This window comes from Onychomys torridus, chromosome 9, assembly GCF_903995425.1.
Source record: "Onychomys torridus chromosome 9, mOncTor1.1, whole genome shotgun sequence".
Taxonomy (NCBI): Eukaryota; Metazoa; Chordata; class Mammalia; order Rodentia; family Cricetidae; genus Onychomys; species Onychomys torridus.
The window spans coordinates 80532513-80551611 of NC_050451.1; positions in this window are offsets into that span (position 1 = coordinate 80532513).

The following is a 19099-nucleotide window of genomic DNA, read 5'->3' on the forward strand; positions in this document are numbered from 1 at the left end:
GCCTTTTTATAGTAAGTGGTCCAAAAGGCCACCCAGAAAGCAAAAGGGAACTTCTCTTTCTACCCAGAACTTTTCCTTTTTCACATTCACTGGTATAGTTTCAGAGGAAGCTCATTAGACATTTCGACTTTCAGCCTCACTCATGATACCATATACTTATGTCACATCACTAGTGGTCACCTTGTAGTACTAATCAGGCTTTCTTAGTGCTCACAGCCAAGAAGTTTGCAGAAAAAGCTTAATGCAGAGCCATAATTCTCAGACTATGCTACAGTAATTACAGAACACACCACAACTGTCTGCAAAGCCCACATGTAGAAACTTGACTTCTGTGTCACTTTGCAGTCATGACTGGGGCTATGCATCTTTCATGTCTTCATATTTTCACAGAAGGTTAAGTAAACCATATGTAAGTTCAACTATAAAAACACAGTAATGCCGGCGCGGTGGTGGCACTCGCCTTTAATCCTAGCACTAGGGAGGCAGAGCCAGGCAGATCTTTGTGAGTTCCAGGCCAGCCTGGTCTCCAGAGCAAGATCCAGGAAAGGAACAAAGCTACACAGAGAAACCCTGTCTTGAAAAACCAAATCCCAAACCGAAAAGAAACAAAAACAAAAAACAAAACAAACAAACAAAAAAAGTAATGTGAAAGTTCCTAAGTTATTCATCAGTTCCTGTCTTCTAGGTAAAGCTGGGCAAGTGGCACTGTTTATGTTCCCTCTAAGGAGCAGAGTCATCCTGCTGGACTTGTAACAAAGTCAAAAGCTGCTTGTAAAATAGAATTTCTTATTAGGAACAAACACTGTGTGAATGAAATCACCATTTTATATAAAAGGCGGGGAATAGCCTAATTTCATATATGAGCTAAAAATAAAACTTTAAACAGAATAATGGGAATTATTTATCTGAAAAACTGGAAGGAGAAAAAGAAAGATAAAGCAAAACAGCAGGATCTGTAATTCAATATCAAAAATTTGTCCCTTACTCATTACTCTTCACAAGAGACAAGAAGAAGAAGAAGAAGGAGGAGGAAGAGGAGGAGGAGGAGGAAGAAGAAGGAGAAGGAGGAGGAGGAGGAGGAGGTGGAGGAGGAGGAGGGAGGAGGAGGAGGAGGAGGAGGAGGAGAAGAAGAAGAAGAAGAAGAAGAAGAAGAAGAAGAAGAAGAAGAAGAAGAAGAAGAAGAAGAAGGAAGGAATATTTAAACAATCAGTAGCTAAAAGTAACTGAACTTCAAAGTAGCATACACCTAAGGATTCAAAATTCTGAGAAAATTAGTTGAAGATAACATAGTCAAAACTCTGAAATCTAAAACTCATGAAATGTGTTATAAAAATATGTACTTACATGAAAAAGAAGGAAAATTTATTGACAATACATTTCCCCTCAGATATCAGAGAATCAAGAATGAAAGGACACATTTTTAAAGTACTAAATAAAAAAAAATGACAAACTAAATGTCTTGGTATTTTTCCTCTGGCTGTGATAAACTAAAGAAAAAGAGAAAGAACACAAGGGAGAAAGGGAGGAAGGGAGAGAGAAAGAGAGGGTGGAAAAGAATGGATGAAGATAGAAACAAAAGAAGCAGGCAAACTCAGACAAAAACAACTTAAGGAAAAGTGTTTATTGAGAATTGCAGTTCAAGATAAGAGTGTCTGAAGATGAGTGCTCTGTTAACACTCTCCTCTTTGTACATTCTAGGATACTATCCCAGGGAATAGTGTTACCCACAGTGGGTGAATCTTCCCAACTCACTTGATTTAATCAAGATAATCTCCCACAGCCATACACAGAGACTAATCATTTGGGTGATTCTAGATCTTATCAGTTTAACAATTGCAGTTGACTTCCACATTAGAATATTGTAGCCTACAGAACATATTTTAGAAATGAAGAAAACCTAAAAAAAATTATGGAAAAAAGAAAACGAATCAGTAACAGAATTACCCCCAAATAATAGCAAAATGATGTTATCTTGGGAGAAAGATTGTGAAAGTAGAAAGAGCCTGGTGGTGGTAGTGCATGCCTTTAATCTCAGCAATCCGGGGGCAGAGGCAGGTGGATCTCTGTGTGCTCAAGGCCAGCCTGGTCTACAGAGCAAGATCTAGGAAAGACACAAGGCTACACAGAGAAACCCTGTCCCAAAAAATCAAATTTTAAAAAAAAATGTAAAAATAGAAAGAAATCTTAAAACTTTTGTAGCTGAAGTTTTCCTGTGTCCCACCTGGCCCATGGTCAGGACAAATCTCTCTCAACCACCAGTCCTGCAGCCTCTTAGACCAAGTAAACACACAGAGGCTTGTATTAATTAAAACTGCTTGGCCATAGGCTCAGGCCTACTACTGACTAGCTCTTACATTTAAAATAACACATAATTCTTATTTATGTTTTGCCATGTGACTTGGTACCTTTTCTCAGTTCTGCCTTCAAATCTAGTTTCCTCTGTGTCCTGCTGGCGACTCCTAACTCGGCGTTTCTGTTCCCAGAATTTTCCTTTCTGCTTACCCAGCCTATACTATACTTCTTCCCTGGCTAATGGCCAATCAGTATTTTACTTAGTAACCAAATCAGAGCAACACACATTCACAACATACAGAAAGATATCCCCATCAAACTTTAGCAAAGAAAAGAAAAAAAGAGTACATGGAGAGGTAAACATAAACAGAATGAAATTTTCTTATACTTTGTTGTGGATATTGCTCTGTATAAATAAAATGCTGTTTGGCCAGTAGCCAGGCAGGAAGTCTAGGTGGGACAAGCAGAGAAGAGAATTATGGGAAGCTGAAGGCTGGGGCAGAGAGAGACTGCCAGCCACTGCAATGACAAGAAAGATGTAATGTACCGGTAAGCTATGAGTCAAGTGGCAAAGTATAGACTAATAAAAATGGGTTAATTTAAGATAAAAGAAGTAGATAACAAGAAGCCTTCCATTTCCATACAGTTTATAAGTAATATAAGTGTCGGAGTGATTATTTTATACGTGGGTTGTGGGACTGCGGGGGCTTGGTGGCACCTGGAGAGAAGCTCTCCAGCTACAATACTTTTTAGTTGTCCTTATTATGTGTAACTGTAGAAATAATATTAAAATACTGTTTAATATGATGAAAATAAGTAGAGGAAACAGCAGTCAAGAGGACATTACTTAGTTTAATATATGTGCACTTGGGCGAAATGGTGCTGTTTTATATCTCTTCAATATTTTCAAGTTCATCTATGTATCAGATAATGCTTTTGTGGAAAATTGTAAAGTCCTGATAAAACTTCCAAAGCCATCAAACTTTTATCTAGATAATCAGTAAACATTGCTCATTATGATTCTAAATTCTCCATCCTAGCAGATGTCTTGGATCATATGGTATATGAAGAAACATCATCTTGTAAAGAATTTGCTGAGTAATGTTCCTGTACCTACACAGAAGAAGCACTCCTCCTGATAGGAGTGCTGCCTCTCTGTCACCTCCTTCTTTGCCAGATATTCCTTTGGAGATTATTTTCCTGTTCTTATTTGCACAAACAATAAACTTTCTCATTCTTTTATCTCTTGCTGTTCTTATTGAGTTTGCATGCAGCAAAGACTAAACCTACTGTGCTCAGCTGTATAAATATTTGAGACTTTCAAACATTAACCGGAGAGAAAAAAGGTTTATAAAAGAGTAAGGTGTCTTCTTCTTGGTTTCAGCGGAACTCTGGACTGTGAAGCATCATTGTGTCATCTCTGAAATTAATGCTTGATATTGTTACTATTAATATATTTAAAAGAAAACATATGCTTGCTCTCCTATGTCTCAGGGATGTATACATGACCGTGAAACAAATAATGATCTTAGCAGTCAGTCCTAGAACACTAAAAGATGATAGCAGCCAACCCTTCTATCAAGACAACAATTCACCTGTTTCTTGGAGCTTTCAATCATAAAATATGTTGTATTTATATTAAGACTTAAAGTGTCTCTAATTCTGTATGTCCAAACTCAGGTATAGTTTTGACTAGGCTGAGAATTCTTATTAAGTTCTACCCAATTAATCAAAGATATAAAGATCTATGCTGGATTGGGGAAATGGTTTAGATGATAAAATTTTGTCATATGACTATAAAGACTGAGTTCAGAACCCATATGCTGTGGGATATTCTGTATGTCAAATGCGTTGCTCTGATTGGTTAAAATAAATAAAGTGCTGATTGGCCAGTAGCCAGGCAGGAAGGATAGGGTAGGCAAGACAAGGAGGAAGAGAATGCTGGGAAGTAAAAGCTGGGGCAGGGAGACTGCCAGCTGCTGCCATGACAAGAAAGATGTAAGGTACTGGTAAGCCAGGAGCCATAGGGCAAAGTATAGATTAAACAGGCTAAATATAAGAGTAAGAGCTAGACAATGGTAGGCCTGAGCTAATGGCCAAGCAGTTTAAATAATATAAATGTCTGAATGATTATTTTATTCATGGGTTATGGTACCATGGGGGCTTGGTGGCACCTGGAGAGAAGCTCTCCAACTACACCCATATATCATGTAAAATGCCAATTAGGAATGGTGACCACCTGTAATATCAATACTTGTGAGATTATAGGGCAAGTGCTGTCTAGCTAAATTAGAAGTCAGTAATTTCTGGCTTCAGTGAATGATAATGCCTAAATAAATAAAATACACAGTGATCTAAAAAGACAACTAGGCTTCTACATGTATATTTGTATGCACACACATACACTCACACACACACACACACACACACACACACACACACACACACACATTTACGCATAGGTGATCCTCACAGATATGAACACAAATACACACTTTCATGCACAACTCACATATATACATATACACATGCAATAAGAGATTTATGCTGATTTATTATATGTGTATGGATGTAATGATGCATGACATCAATAACTATTCATAGCATCAGTGTAAATGCAGATATTCATTTATCTTAGACAGCATGTTTCATAGTGAAGACACATACCAAATCTTGAGAAAAAGGTATAAGTTCCTAGTGGCTCACAAGCATGATATCAGGTAGGTTTTTGTAGAAATAGAGTTACTTTCTGCAGAGTAACTCTAATGGACACAATGACAGAAACTATATGTACTAAGTGCTTCTTTACACCACCCCCCAAAAAAATCCTACTGAAGAATAATTTTCAAGGTAGAAAGGAAAACAGGGTTTTTCATTCTATCTCTATCTCTATCTCTAACTCTCTCTGCTCTCTGTCTCTGTCTCTGTCTGTCTGTCTCTCTCTCTCTCTCTCTCTCTCTCTCTCTCTCTCTCTCTCTCTGTGTGTGTATTATAAATTTTAGTTTTCCTGTATTTCTTTCTAGAACTTGCTCAGTGGGATCAATAAGAGAAAGGAGACCATAGTCAATTACAAAGACATTAATATTTCATCTCACTTCAGTATGCTCATTGAGGTCTACTCATGTTGATGGGTCCTAACAACCCTCCTCCACCACTCTGCTAATGCTCTGAAAACCAACAAAAATTTGCCACAGCTTGGAAAGGCCAACTTTGTGATGGCAAGCTGTGTACTTAAACACTTATCATAGCTTGACAACCAAAATGATCTATTTAGAATCAACATTTATAGCATATCTAAAACCACCAATCCTTAATTAAATAAGCAGTTATGTATAAAGTAATTTTCCATATGGATGAAGTTACACATAGAATAATTTTCTAGGTAAAATTTCTGTATCCAAGAAACTTACTTCGGAATTAAAGTATTGTTCTCATTTTTTTCACAACACTTCCAATAATTCTGAGTCTTTCATTGTCTAAATAAAGAAGAAACCAGATGAGTATGGAAAAATATAGGAAATATGTATATCATCAAAATAATTGGATTCAGAACAGAGTTTTGAAAAGGTGTGAGAGCAAGTAGAGCAAGTACTGTATCAGTCACTTACTACTAATATTTTGTGATTTCTATCTTCCTGAGACACTGTTCTATAGATCTTAAATCTGGGAACTAAAACAAATGACGTCCATCAACTTTCACAAAAACAATTTTACCAAAACCTTCAGTGGTAATCTATAATCATACCTGTGATATTTCATAACTTAGAAAATAACATGATTGTTTATTAAAGAGCATAATTATTACTAAGAGAATCATCAAAGATGATAGGAGCACTATGTGTATTTTTATGAGTTTTAATTATTTCTTTGATTAGATAAGCTTTCTAACCATCTTCTAATAGAATCACAATCATGGAAGTTGAAATAAGTCAGTTACTGTCACTGGCCACTAAGAATTAGAATTTACACATTTAAAAAGTACACTTGAGTCATTCAAAAACTGTAGTTCTTATGTTAAGAAGATGGTGACATGTACTCATGGCTTATATTTCCACCTTTCTTAATATTTCAAATCTCAAGCATTTGAATTTGTTTTGGATGTTCCCTGATATGCTGCCCATGTTTCTTTATGCTACTTATATTTGTGTTTCTTCATGTTATCTTTTTTCCACTAAATACTCAGCTATATTACATATATAAAACAAAATGACTGTACTTTCAACTCTCATTTAGGGATATTGGGTCTTAGGAAAAAAGGTGTTTAATTCACCCTGAGTAGTAATTTCCTGCCTATTTTTATACCCTCAACCTCTTTTGTAGTCCATCAGTGCCAATGTTATTTCAGTTTGCTGTCTATACACAAGTTGTAACAAAATGGAAAGTTTCAGTTAAAAGATGGGAGAGGAAATAAATACTTAAGTATTTATTTCTTGTGTATGTAGTCAAGGCATTAAAGAACACTAAAAAAAGATTCATTACCAATTTCCTAGGGATAGGATTACAAAAGTGTCTACTCAGGATATTGAAAGGATGACAGGATCCCATTCAATTGAATATTACATTAATTTGTTGTGCAGCAAAAATAGCCCTTTGTTGTAATTGAACATACATCTTAGGAAAATTGAATTTTGTCATCAAACTATACTAAAACAGTCCTAGGAATTCTGTAAATTGCCTGTTATTTTCTGAAAAAAAATATAGCTTCAGAGAATTTTATGATCCACAACAAACACAGTGAATAATTTCCAAATCAAGAACTAGTTGTGAAAAAAAGAATCTGGTATAAATGAGAACTTAGGGTGTATTTCTGACTCAGCGTTTGAAGGCAACCATTTTGGTTGGCATCAGTTGTAGAAATCTTGGTAATATATGATACAAAGTAGTAGACCATTCTTTACATTATTCAAGAAGACTACTTGGTTTGAAACTATGATGAAAGATAGTTAACATAATATATTGAAGAGCTTAAATTGCTAAACAAGAAAATGCTTTGGAAAAAAGTAGATTTCTTCCTTTTAAAACATTATAAAATAATAGGCTAGCAGATATAAAATCAAAAATGAATAATACTGAATTATAAGACACATCACAGCAAGTGCAGATATTGTTATGTGAAATGTGGGCATTGGTTAGTAAGTAGTAGGAAATTAAAAATTATTTAAGACATTAGGTCTCTGAATACCCCCAATATACCCACTATACTGAGCCAGCTTTACCAGCAGTATTAGCCATTCAACTATATTGCATGATTCTTCTGTTGAAAATTGTATGATGGCTATGGTAGTTATCTGAGGAAGAGATGCCAACTTTTCTTATGTTCAACTTAATATCATTCATTTTGCCTCCAGACTTAAGATTCTACCTAGATAGATTTTATAATCTCCTATGAAAAATGTATAATTCTCTGCTACTTTGTAAATAGACCAGATTTGCTGAGTGAATTATCCCTAGACAAAGCTTACTAATATATAGGTCCCAGCTTTACACACACACACACACACACACACACACACAGACACACACACACACACACACACACACACCACATAGAGTGAATATTTTTATAAATGTTTTAGAAATCTATGAATATGCCTATGTATAAGTAAGATACGCTAAAAGATATGGGTACTGTGATCAGAGATTCTAAGTAGCATGTATTAATTAGAGAATTTAAATATATTTCTCCATTATCAGCCTAAATTCCTGTTATATCTAGATAAATAACAGAAATGTTAGATTTGAGATGGTCTCCTGTCTCATTTGTGAAAGTAATATGAATTTACTGTGGTTAAGAGAATTGCTTAAGTACCAGAAGCATAATTTTTAGAAGAGGTGGGGTTTCTATTTGGTATCAGAATTTTTAATTAATAATCACAAGATGATTGGGATTAAACTAGATTTTTAAAAATTTTGCACTGAACAGCTTAACCCCTGGCCACATGAGATCGATCCATATTCGGAATTTTATGCACTTCCACCACCTTCTTCCAGACTAGACCTCATTTCTACTACCTGAGGTCCACACAGTCTACCTCAGGTAAGAAAATCACTGCAACTGTGATCCCTGTCACCTTCAGTCTACTTCTAGAAGCAATTCTTCATTTCACATAATTCTGAAGATCTGAAGCAAGAACATGATAATTGTACAGAAGGTTGGCTTCAATGTTTAGAATTAGCTTTTGTGTTTTCTTGATGACTAAGGTTGTTGAACTTATTTTTAAGTATTTCTCAGCCATTTGAGTTTTCTTTACTAAGAATTCTCATCTGAAATCTGTACCACATTTTAATTTGGTTCATTTGCTTTTTTGATATCAAGTTTTGAGTTCTTTATTTACTTCAGATATTAGTCCTCTATCAAATATGTAGTGGGTAAAAATCTGTTCCCATTCTGTAGGTTACCACTTTGTCCTAATGAAAATGTCCTTTGCTTTACAGAATCAGTTTCAAATACCATTTATTAATTGTTGATTTCAGAATCTGTGAAAATGGTGTTCTATTCAGAAAGTCTTTTACTGTACCAATGAGTTCAAGGATTCTCCACTTTCTTTTTTATCATGTGAAATGTTTCTGGTTTTATTTGAGGTCTTTGATGCATTTTGAATTGAGTTTTATGCACTGTATAAGTATCATCTATTTGGATTCTACTACATGTAGTCATTCAGTCTGACCAGCACCCTATGTTGAAGATGCTTCCATTCTTCCCAGTATCTACTTGTGTGTGTGTGTGTGTGTGTGTGTGTTTTAATTGGAGAATCTGATTTTATTTATGTGTGGATTTATGTCTATGTATTCAGTTCAATTCCATTGATCAATGAATGTGTCTAGCCTTATGTTAATACTGTTCTCTTTCTTCCTATGATTTTTTAGTATAACTTAAAATTGGAGATGATGAGACCTACATCATTTCGTTTATAATTCAGGATTGTTTTAGCTATTCTGCTTGTTGTGTATTTGTTTGTTTGTTTGTTTTGATGAAGCTGAAAATAGTAGCATGACTCTTAAAATGTCTTATTAATAAAATCAAACCTGGAGCCAGGTGTTGGGGTCAAGGCTGGAAGATCAGAGAAGCAGAACAAACCACAGCCACCTCAGCTGATCCTGTTTCCTCAGACTGGAAGCTTCTGAGTCCTCATCCAGAATGAATCTCAGCTGAACTGTTGCTCAAAAGCCTAAAAGCTTAATCAGATTAGTTCCTGGTCCTCACGCCTTATATACCTTTCTGCTTCCTGCCATCACTTCCAGGGATTAAAGGAATGTGTCACTATGCCTGTCTTTTTCTAGTGTGGTTTTGAACTCACAGAGATCCAGACATATCTCTGCCTCCTGAATGCTAGGATTAAAGGTGTATGTGTGCCACCATTTTCTGGCTTCTATATCTGGTGGCTGTTCTGTTCTCTGACCCCAGATAAGTTTACAAGGGTACAAAATATTTTGGGGAACACAGTATCACCACAGAAAATTATTCTTTCAAGGTATGTAAAGAATGGTATTAGAATTTTGATAAGAATTGCATTGATTCTGTATGTTGTTTTTGGTAGGACGGTCATTTTTACTATGTTCAACCTACTGATACTTGAGCATTCCCTTCTGATATTGTCTTCAAGTTCTTATGTGTCTTAAAAGTTTCATCATACAAGTCTTTGCCTTGATTGGTTAGTTTCCCTAGATATTTTTTGAGCTATTATGAAAAGTACTGCTACTCTGATTTATTTTCATATTGTCATTTGTATATGGAAAAGCTACTAACTTTGTGTATATAATGTATGTTAGCTCCATCATATCTCTCTCTCTCTCTCTCTCTCTCTCTCTCTCTCTCTCTCTCTCTCTCTCTCTCTGGTCTATATGTACTGTCTGGTGAGACTGGGGTATCAAAATCTCCTACTAACAGTGCACAATGTCCAATATGTGATTCAAGCTGTAGTAGTCTTTTACTAACTTTGATGCCCTTTTTTGGGGGTGACACAGATTTTAAGAATTTTATTGGCCATTTGGATTTGAACTTTGATGCATATTTATCATTCTTCTCTGTTTCTTCTGATTAGTTTTAGATTGAAGTTTAGATTTTTCAGATGTTAAGATGACTATTCCAGCTTGTTTCTCAGATCCATTTGTTTGAATTATCTTTTTCTGGCCTTTTACCCTGAGGTGATGTCTACCATTGATGTTAAGGTGTGTGTGTGTGTGTGTGTGTGTGTGTGTGTGTGTGTGTGTGTGTGTGTGTTTCCTTTCTTTTGACTTTTTTGGTCTAGGATTTTTTTATATTATTATTCCTTTTGGTTTTTATGGATGTAGATAACCTCTTTAGGTTGTAGTTCACCTTCTAGCATTTTCAGGAGGGCTGGGTTTGTACATAAATAATATTTCTTAATTTTAAATTTACTATGGACTGTCTTCTTTACTCTATCAATGGTAATTGAAAGTTTTTCAGGGTATATAGTCAGGACTAGCATCTGTATTCTCTTGGAATCTATAGTAGATCTGTCTAGGATCTTTTTCCTTTTACAATCTCCATTGAGAAATCAGGTGTAATTCTAACAGGTCTATCTTTTTATGTTACTTGGCATATTCTGTTTGAAACTTTTAACATTTTCTTCTGTGCATTTTGTGTTTTGATTATTATGTGCTGTGAACTTTTTTTTCAGGCCCAGCCTACCTACTTTGCTGTATGCTTCTTGTAGTTTAATAGGCATCTCCTTCTTTAGGTTAACAAAATTTTCTTCTAGGATTTTGTTGAAAATATTTTCTAATTCTATTATTTGTAGGTTTGGTCTTTTAATAGAGTTACACATTTCCTGGATGTTTTGTGCCAGGAGGTTTTTAGATTAAATACTTTTTTTCTGATGTATCTCTTTCTTCTGGAGATGTGGCATGGAAGAATGAGAGTGCTTAGCAGGTAGTCTTCTGAGGAGATAGGGATAAGACTTCAGGATAGAGTTGCTGAGGGAAAGGTGTAGATCTGGTGTTAATCTGTTTCCCTAACCAGAGTTCCTGATGGAGTTATGGACTTGAACACAACAGCAACTGGGAAGAGGGAGGTTAGGAGGGGAAGCTCTTTGGGATGCATTAGAGATGAGTTGGGGAGAAGCTGCTGCAGGAGTTCTGCTGCAGATCTGGGGATAAGACTGAAGCATTGGACTTGGAGGAATGGAGGGAGAGATAATCTGCAGTTAGCCTACCAGCTTCCTAGGCAATACTCACTATCTGATGTTCTCAATGTCATTCATATTCAAGGAACTATTAATTCAAAAAAGACAATAAACTGACACCTCCACCCTGTCATAAAACCCCAATGCCCCTTGCCCAAAATGGATTGTGTATTTAGCAACAGGTTCTTGCCATAAAGCAGGGTGGAAAATCAAGTGCTATGCTAATAACCAATATTGGTTTTAAAGACTTCCAGTTCAACTCTGACTAACAACTCAATTGGATGTTTCCCACAAGTGACACTGGGCTTTTTATTTGTCAACCTGCATTTTTTCTCCAAAGGGGTTCCATATTAACTCCCAAACAACCTAGGCTGTTGCCAAGTCTTTAAATTGCTCCCCACAAACTAATGGAAATGACATATTGCTGAAGATAATACTACCATAACTCGTTGACCATAGTGAAGTCCAGCTGGTGCTTAGACCTGTTCACCATTACTGACTTGTGTTCATTAATCTAGACTGTACTCTGCATGGTACCAAAGGAGAAATGGAAAAACCAACCCAGCTACAAACCCTGTCCCTTTGATCAATAATGGTGTCCTGCCTGTAAGATAGTAAGAAAGCTAGAGCTATGGTTGCACTTGCAGAAGGAGCCAATCAAGACATAATTTGATTTAATGTCCACTCCAAGAGGTGAAACTTCTACATGATGCTGTTTGGGAGACAAAAGACTTGAGACTAGGTAGCTCAGGGATGTAGGGTAAAACCACGTGCTAAAGGGAACATAGCAACAAAACTATGTTCTGCTATAGTTGTGGTGGTATTGTGTTCCCCAACATATTGTGCATCCTAATAAACTTATCTGGGGTTAGAGACAGAACTGCCACAATATTAAACATGAGGATAGGAAGTGGTAGCACACACCTTTAATTCTAGCATTCCAGAGGCAGAAATACATCTGTTCAAAAGGATACAGCCAAGCAAGGTGACTCACATCTTTAATCCCAGAAAGCGAGCCTTTAATTCCAGGAAGTGATGGTAGAAAGCAGAAAGGTATATACGGCGTGAGAGCCAGAAACTAGAAGCATTTGGCTGGTTAAGATTTTAGGCTTTTGAGCAACAGTTCAGCTGAGATTTATGTGGATGAGGACTCAGAGGCTTCCAGTCTGAGGAAACAGAATCAGCTGAGGAAATGGCAAAGTGAGGTAGCTATGGCTTGTTCTGCTTCTCTGATCTTCCAGCATTCAACCCAATAACTGGCCTCAGGTTTGATTTTATTAACAAGTACCTTTAAGATTCCTGCTACATATATTCATAGATCAGTGCCTTTCTCTGCCATAATCATAGAAGTTATCTACTGAAGCAGATGGGAACAAATACAAATACCCACAGCCAGACAATTTGTAGAGTGAGAGACCAGGGAACACTCAACTCTAACTGGGATATCTACTTCAAATCCCTTCCTCCTGAGATCAGGGAACCCTCCAGAAGAGGATGCAGAAGTAGTGTTAGAGCCAAAGAGATCACAATGGAAACAAGGATTTCCAAGCACAGCAGGATGAATATACATATGAACTCACAGAGCCTGAGGTAGCATGCATATGTTTTACATGGATCTGCATCAGCTTGGGTCCTAGAAGTGAAAGAAGTAAACAGATGTCCCTACCACCAACCCAAAATCTATCTCCAATTAATGACCATTTGCAAATGAAAATTTAGTTTTCTCCAAGTGAGTCTCAACAGATAAACAACCTACTCTTAATGATAGTCTCCATGCCTAAAAGTAAATAGCCACAGAAAACGAACTCAGAAGCATCTTCAAAGGTTCCGTGTTTCTTAATGTTGTTTCAGAGCTTTTATTTTTCCTCCTTTTCATTTAAAATTAAATTAAATTGTTCATTATCATTATCAACATCACCACCACCACCATCATCATTATTCATCTATCAAAGGACATTACTTACAGGTCCTTTGCATACAGATTATGGCTTCTTGTTTTAGGTTTCTATAGGATTCCTGAGCATGAGAACAAGTGGGTCTTTGTGTTTTGGTTCTTGTGACATTCTTATGCTCACTTCCCCTGTTTTTTGTTTTATTTTGTTTTATCTTATTATATGTCATTATTATGCCTGTTTGGTATCTAGTGAGAGACAGAATGGGAGTGAATCCTGATCATAGAGAAGGTAGGGAGAACCTCAGACAAGTAGAGGGAGGGAAAACATAATCAGACTATCTGTAGAAAAACAATATATTTTCAATAAGAGGAAAAACAAAGTCTAACTAAAAACTTCATAACAAATTACTCGTGCCACTATAGCACTGTTAATGTTATTGTGTCATGCAGCACAATGTTGTTGTAGTTGTTTCCTGCCTTTGGATGCTTGCATGGCACCTTCTGTTTCTGTGAAAACTAAGCCTAAGTGTGAAGACATTCAAGTCAGTTCTAGCTTCGGGACCTCTGGATCCTGTGTTGCAAGTCAATAGTGTCTTCACCAATAGGGATTTATCTTTCTCCTGTGGGGAGCAGCCAAGGACAATGGCAATACCCTGCAATATTTTTGGAGTCTCTTAGATAATTCTAATCAACAATTAAAAGTGGCCTTCTATTGCCTAGTTTGTGGGATTTTGTCAAAGGGTCTTTGGCTCTTACATGGAGTATTATTATCCTGGATAGGAAAATTTCATCTGAACTATATACTGGCTTGTATGCATTACAGATATTTTGGGAGATAGTTAATATTATGATTCCAATGATCTTTTCAGGCATCTCTATAGCAATTTTTCTCTCCCTCCCTTCTTCAGCATTTATCTCCCTCCCACTCCCTGAGACCACCCATCTTCCTCATTTTCAACATCACATCACATCCCTTGTACCCTGCATTCTCTTCTCTATTGCCCCCTACTTTGCCCCTTGAAATGGTCCCTTAATACTTCCCTGATTTCTGCTTTGTATGAAATTCTCAAAGAATTAGCACAAATATATAAATACATACCAGTATATATTTTGAAACTTAAAAAAAAATCCGTGTTAGAATTGCTGTTATCAAAAAAGGATGAACAAAGTACCCATGAGCACTATTGGTGACAAAATATATTTAATACAACCATTTTGAAAATTAGTATGGGAGTTTCTCAAAAAAGGAACTAGGGTTCGTACACAAAGAAAATGAAATCAGTACTTCAAAGAGACATCTGCATTTTCATGTTTATTCATAAATGTGATATGGATGGAATGAAAAAAGATGTAGATAAACAAATGAATAAAGAAAATGTGGATTTCACATTTCATGAACTTTTGAAATATATGCAATAAAATGTGATAATTAAAATAAATATGAATAAATTTCAATACAATTATGAAAAAACATGTTGCATGCGTACTCCATGGAATATTATTGAGTTTTTACAAAGAAAGTAGTGGTTCCATTCACTGTAGCATGGATCAACCTTAAAGATATTTCATTAAATGAAGTAATTCATGTAATGGTAGAAAACGGTGAATTAATTGTATCACTTTATATGGAATTTTAAAAGGTTCAACTCATGTGATCAGAGAGTCACCTACACAATAGGATTGTGGTGTGCAGTGAAAATCAATGCATATATAATTTTAGTTTGATAGAAAAAATTCGGGAACTCTAATACAAAACATGTTTAAAAAAGAATGAGCTGCATATTAACAATTAGTAAGGAATTTATTGTAAGTATTCTTAAAATGAAATTGATACACATTTGAGGAAGCTGAAGAATTTGAGATTGCACAATCTGAAAATAGCTAAATAAAAACACATTGTGTATAAGAAGCATATGTAGTTTTAGTGTCAACTTAATTAGTCAATATCAGGTGAAATTATCAATATAAATATATATGTATAAGCTATGATTTAACTCAATAAACATTTTTATGTTAATACCTAATATATCTGACATTTTTCTTAACTTTTACATACACTTTGAGATGTTAGGTTGCTAAAAATCTTTTTTTCACAATACTTTCAGACTAAATCTACAAATAGCAATGAAATTTTGAAGTGTGCCCATTATTTAGACTAAAATGACAAGATGAAACAGAAGACTATTTTAATGATACATGTAATAATTACTCATTATCCCTATGGTATGTGATGCAAGATCCCAATGTGGTGAAGAACCAAGTTAGTTACAGTTTCTTTACCGTCTGAGTCCACTTGTCTCCAGAATGGTTGAGTTGTATTTTGATTCAAAACTAATATAAAATTGATTCAATTCTCCTTTTAAAAATCAACATTTGGTATCTTCCCCCAAATGATCTTGTGTTCTGATAGTCTGAATTAGGTTTCTTTCTTTTACTGAGCTGTTTTTCGACCGCAACTTTATGCTTTTATTTTGTTAGTTTTCCTGCTCCTTGGTTCCTTGTCCTAACTCTTAGATACCTGTTCTCTTTTAATAATTTCATAGAAATCATAGGCTACCGATGTTGATTCCTGTTCCCAATGTGCCACTAAAGTAGGGAAGTGTTTGAGGAAAACACATTTTACTGATCATACAGATTAGTTACAATTATAACTGGAGAAATTCAGCTCTCATGACAACTCTAAATCTCAGGCCTTGGCTATCTTAATTTCATGAGTTGAATCTTCAGAACTGATCTCCACACTTAAACAAATGCCTTCCATCACATCATGGTACAATGTCCCAGGGAACACCCACATGACAACTACCACCTTGTTCAGAGAGTCATCTCAGTCAGGCTACTAAAACAAAGTGAACATGGATGATGTTACAGCACACAATATAGACAGGCTGAGAAGGAATATACTTCATTCATGCTCACCATCTGAAGTCCAAGGCAATCCAAAAACTGTGATTTGCATGTGTATCATGGAAAAAGATTTAAAACGGAAGCAATTAAATATCTACCTACTATGCTCCAAAGAATGATCAAAGAACATGCACGGATTGAAGAAATGTGTATGCTGTATCATAGTGTTATTTGTTGCATCTCTTTACACAACCAAGGGTGTCTGTGCTTCCCGGGGGTGTCCCATTGCCCCAACTGATCATTGCTTATGTCATATTATTTTCAATTGTTTCTTTCATCCACTTTAACAACAGCCACTTCCACAGTGCAGCTAACTTGTTGCAAAGTAATTTCAACCTTATTGTTGCTAAACCATGTCCCATGTACACTGTGTTCATAACACTGCCTGTTAATCAAGCAGAAATCCTAATATTTTTAAGCAGAGGAGATAACTCTCTTAAGAGAAATTCTGTCCACTGGCCTACACCAGCTTTAAAAGAAACAAGTCCTCTTGGCAAAGACTCACTTCAAAACTCTGTACCTTCTCTCCATGGAGAAAAACCTGTCATCAACACTAAGAGTTGGCTTGCCAAATGAGATAGCACCAGAACAACAGCTCACCACAGTTGTGCCTGTCATTCAGAAATGTTGTGTGAATTATGAGACACTGTATGCAAGCTGTGTCCCAAAACGTGTGCAACACTTCATTTTCTTCTGCTCTCTCTTTCTTTCTCATCTTGCTTAGTGTATTTTCTCTTGGTTCTAATATTTCCCAACATGCTCTATTTTGGTTCACTTTGCAGGCCCAAAATTATTAGCTTCCCTGCTTTGTGAGAGATTTGTGGTCTCTGAAATTTTACAGACAATGAAAAGAGTCGCAATAAATAAAAATAGCATTTCCCATATCTTCATTATTTTTAAGGGGAAAAAGTTCTTTAAAACAACCTTTTTTAATTCCCTGAAAAGATTTCCTTTTCTGGCTTATTATGGTCCTGTTACTCCTGGAGTGGTTACAAGCACTGGAAATATATTCCCAGTGTGGCTAATTAGGTAATGAATTACTTCCTGAAATTAATATAATATGCAATGTCTCAGACAGGTGAGCAGCCAAATTGCTTTTCATGCTTGCTCTGTACTAGTCAGGAAACAAAGAGTCAGACATGTAAAGCAATATGCTTTCTTCTCTAATTTGATATCTCTTAGAATTATCAGTTCAAGCAGTGTACATGTTTTCTCTTCCAGTGTGGTCAAACAACATACATAGAGGAGTGGATAGACAAGATCACAAAAGCCTTCCTTCCTTCATGGTCTATCCTGTACTTGTTCAATGAATATTCTTGAACTAAAAAGTTACCATGATTTACTCCAAGAGACAGAGATGCAGTTTTGAGAGAAGACAAAGTAATTCTACTACTTTTCTTGTAACAGATTCTGACAACAATCCCCCAGTTTGCAAAGAGTGCAGATTGTATACAAGTTGTCACCAGATAGCAGAAAATACTTCCTGTCACCTCTCCTTTTAGAGTCATAAAAGTTTTTACTTTTTCCCAAGGGACAAAAAAAATCTCCAATTCTATGCAATAACTGAATAAGCCTATGTTAAGCTTACCTATATAATAGCAAATTTCTAGAAATAATAAAAATATATAAATGCACATTTTACTGGGATATAAGAAACCTAATGTATCATGAATTGCTAAAAAAAATCTTTCAAATGCAGCAAACACAATTATTTTGAAGAACAAAATCAATAGTTTAAAGTGTGTGCAAAGTCATTTTGTTGGGGTTTTGTGCAAAGAAACAGCTTATACAGCAGGAGGTAATGAATTACCTCAAAAGTGATAACCCCAACAGTCATTACCCTGATCTCCAAAGAGGGAGATAGGAAACTATGTTCTTTTACAGTGCAGATGCATGCCAGATGTGGCCCAGGGCACCAGCCAAAGGCAAGAGTATGAGGCACTCAAAAGAAATAGGAAACCCATATTCATGAGATTTGTTCCAAAAGTCCTATGCCATTATTTCTCTGCTTCCACTCTTCTGGAAATTGACCCTCTGGAGGCAGTTGCCCTTCCTATCAGGTCTTTACCCTCCCGCAAACTGAACCAAGGGTACAAAATGGATCAAAAGAGAAATCTCACCTGGGAAAGTCAGTTATTTGAATAACTTATACCAAGGAATAACTCAATAGACACAAAAACTAAGCTCATGAAATGAAAATTAATGGAACACATAGAAAAGCTGATGATTTCCCATAATTACAGCAGTTATAGAAATTAATGATATGAATAATGTTTTATTTATCAAAGGAAAGTTTCAGATCCAATTTGGAAAACTCACAAGAAGTTATAAAGTAAAGCTCAATGAACATTTAGTTGATTCAAATAGGAGACAGTTAAATAAATTGGCATATATATGTGTATAAACATATAGATACAGTTGTATCTAATATATTATAAATGTGTGCATATTATATTTATATATATATATATATATATATATATATATATATATATATATATATGCATATGTGTACATGTGTGTGTGTGTGCATTTTCCCTCTCCTCCTCTCCTCCCATTCTCACCCTAATCCCCAATCCACTTCTCTGTTACTGTTCAGAAAGAGGCAGGTGTCTTATGTGTATCAACAAAGCAAGGCATATCAAGTTTCAGTAAGACTAAGCACCTCTCCTTGTATTAAGGATGGAAAGGCAACAACTCAATAAAAAGAATAGGTCCCCAAAAGCCAGCCAAAGCCTTAGGGACAGCTCATGCTCCCACTGTTTGTAGTCCTACAAGTACACTAATCTACAAAACTGTCACATATATGCAAACGGCTTAGGTTGGTGCCATGCAGGCTCCATGGTTGTGAGTTCTGAGT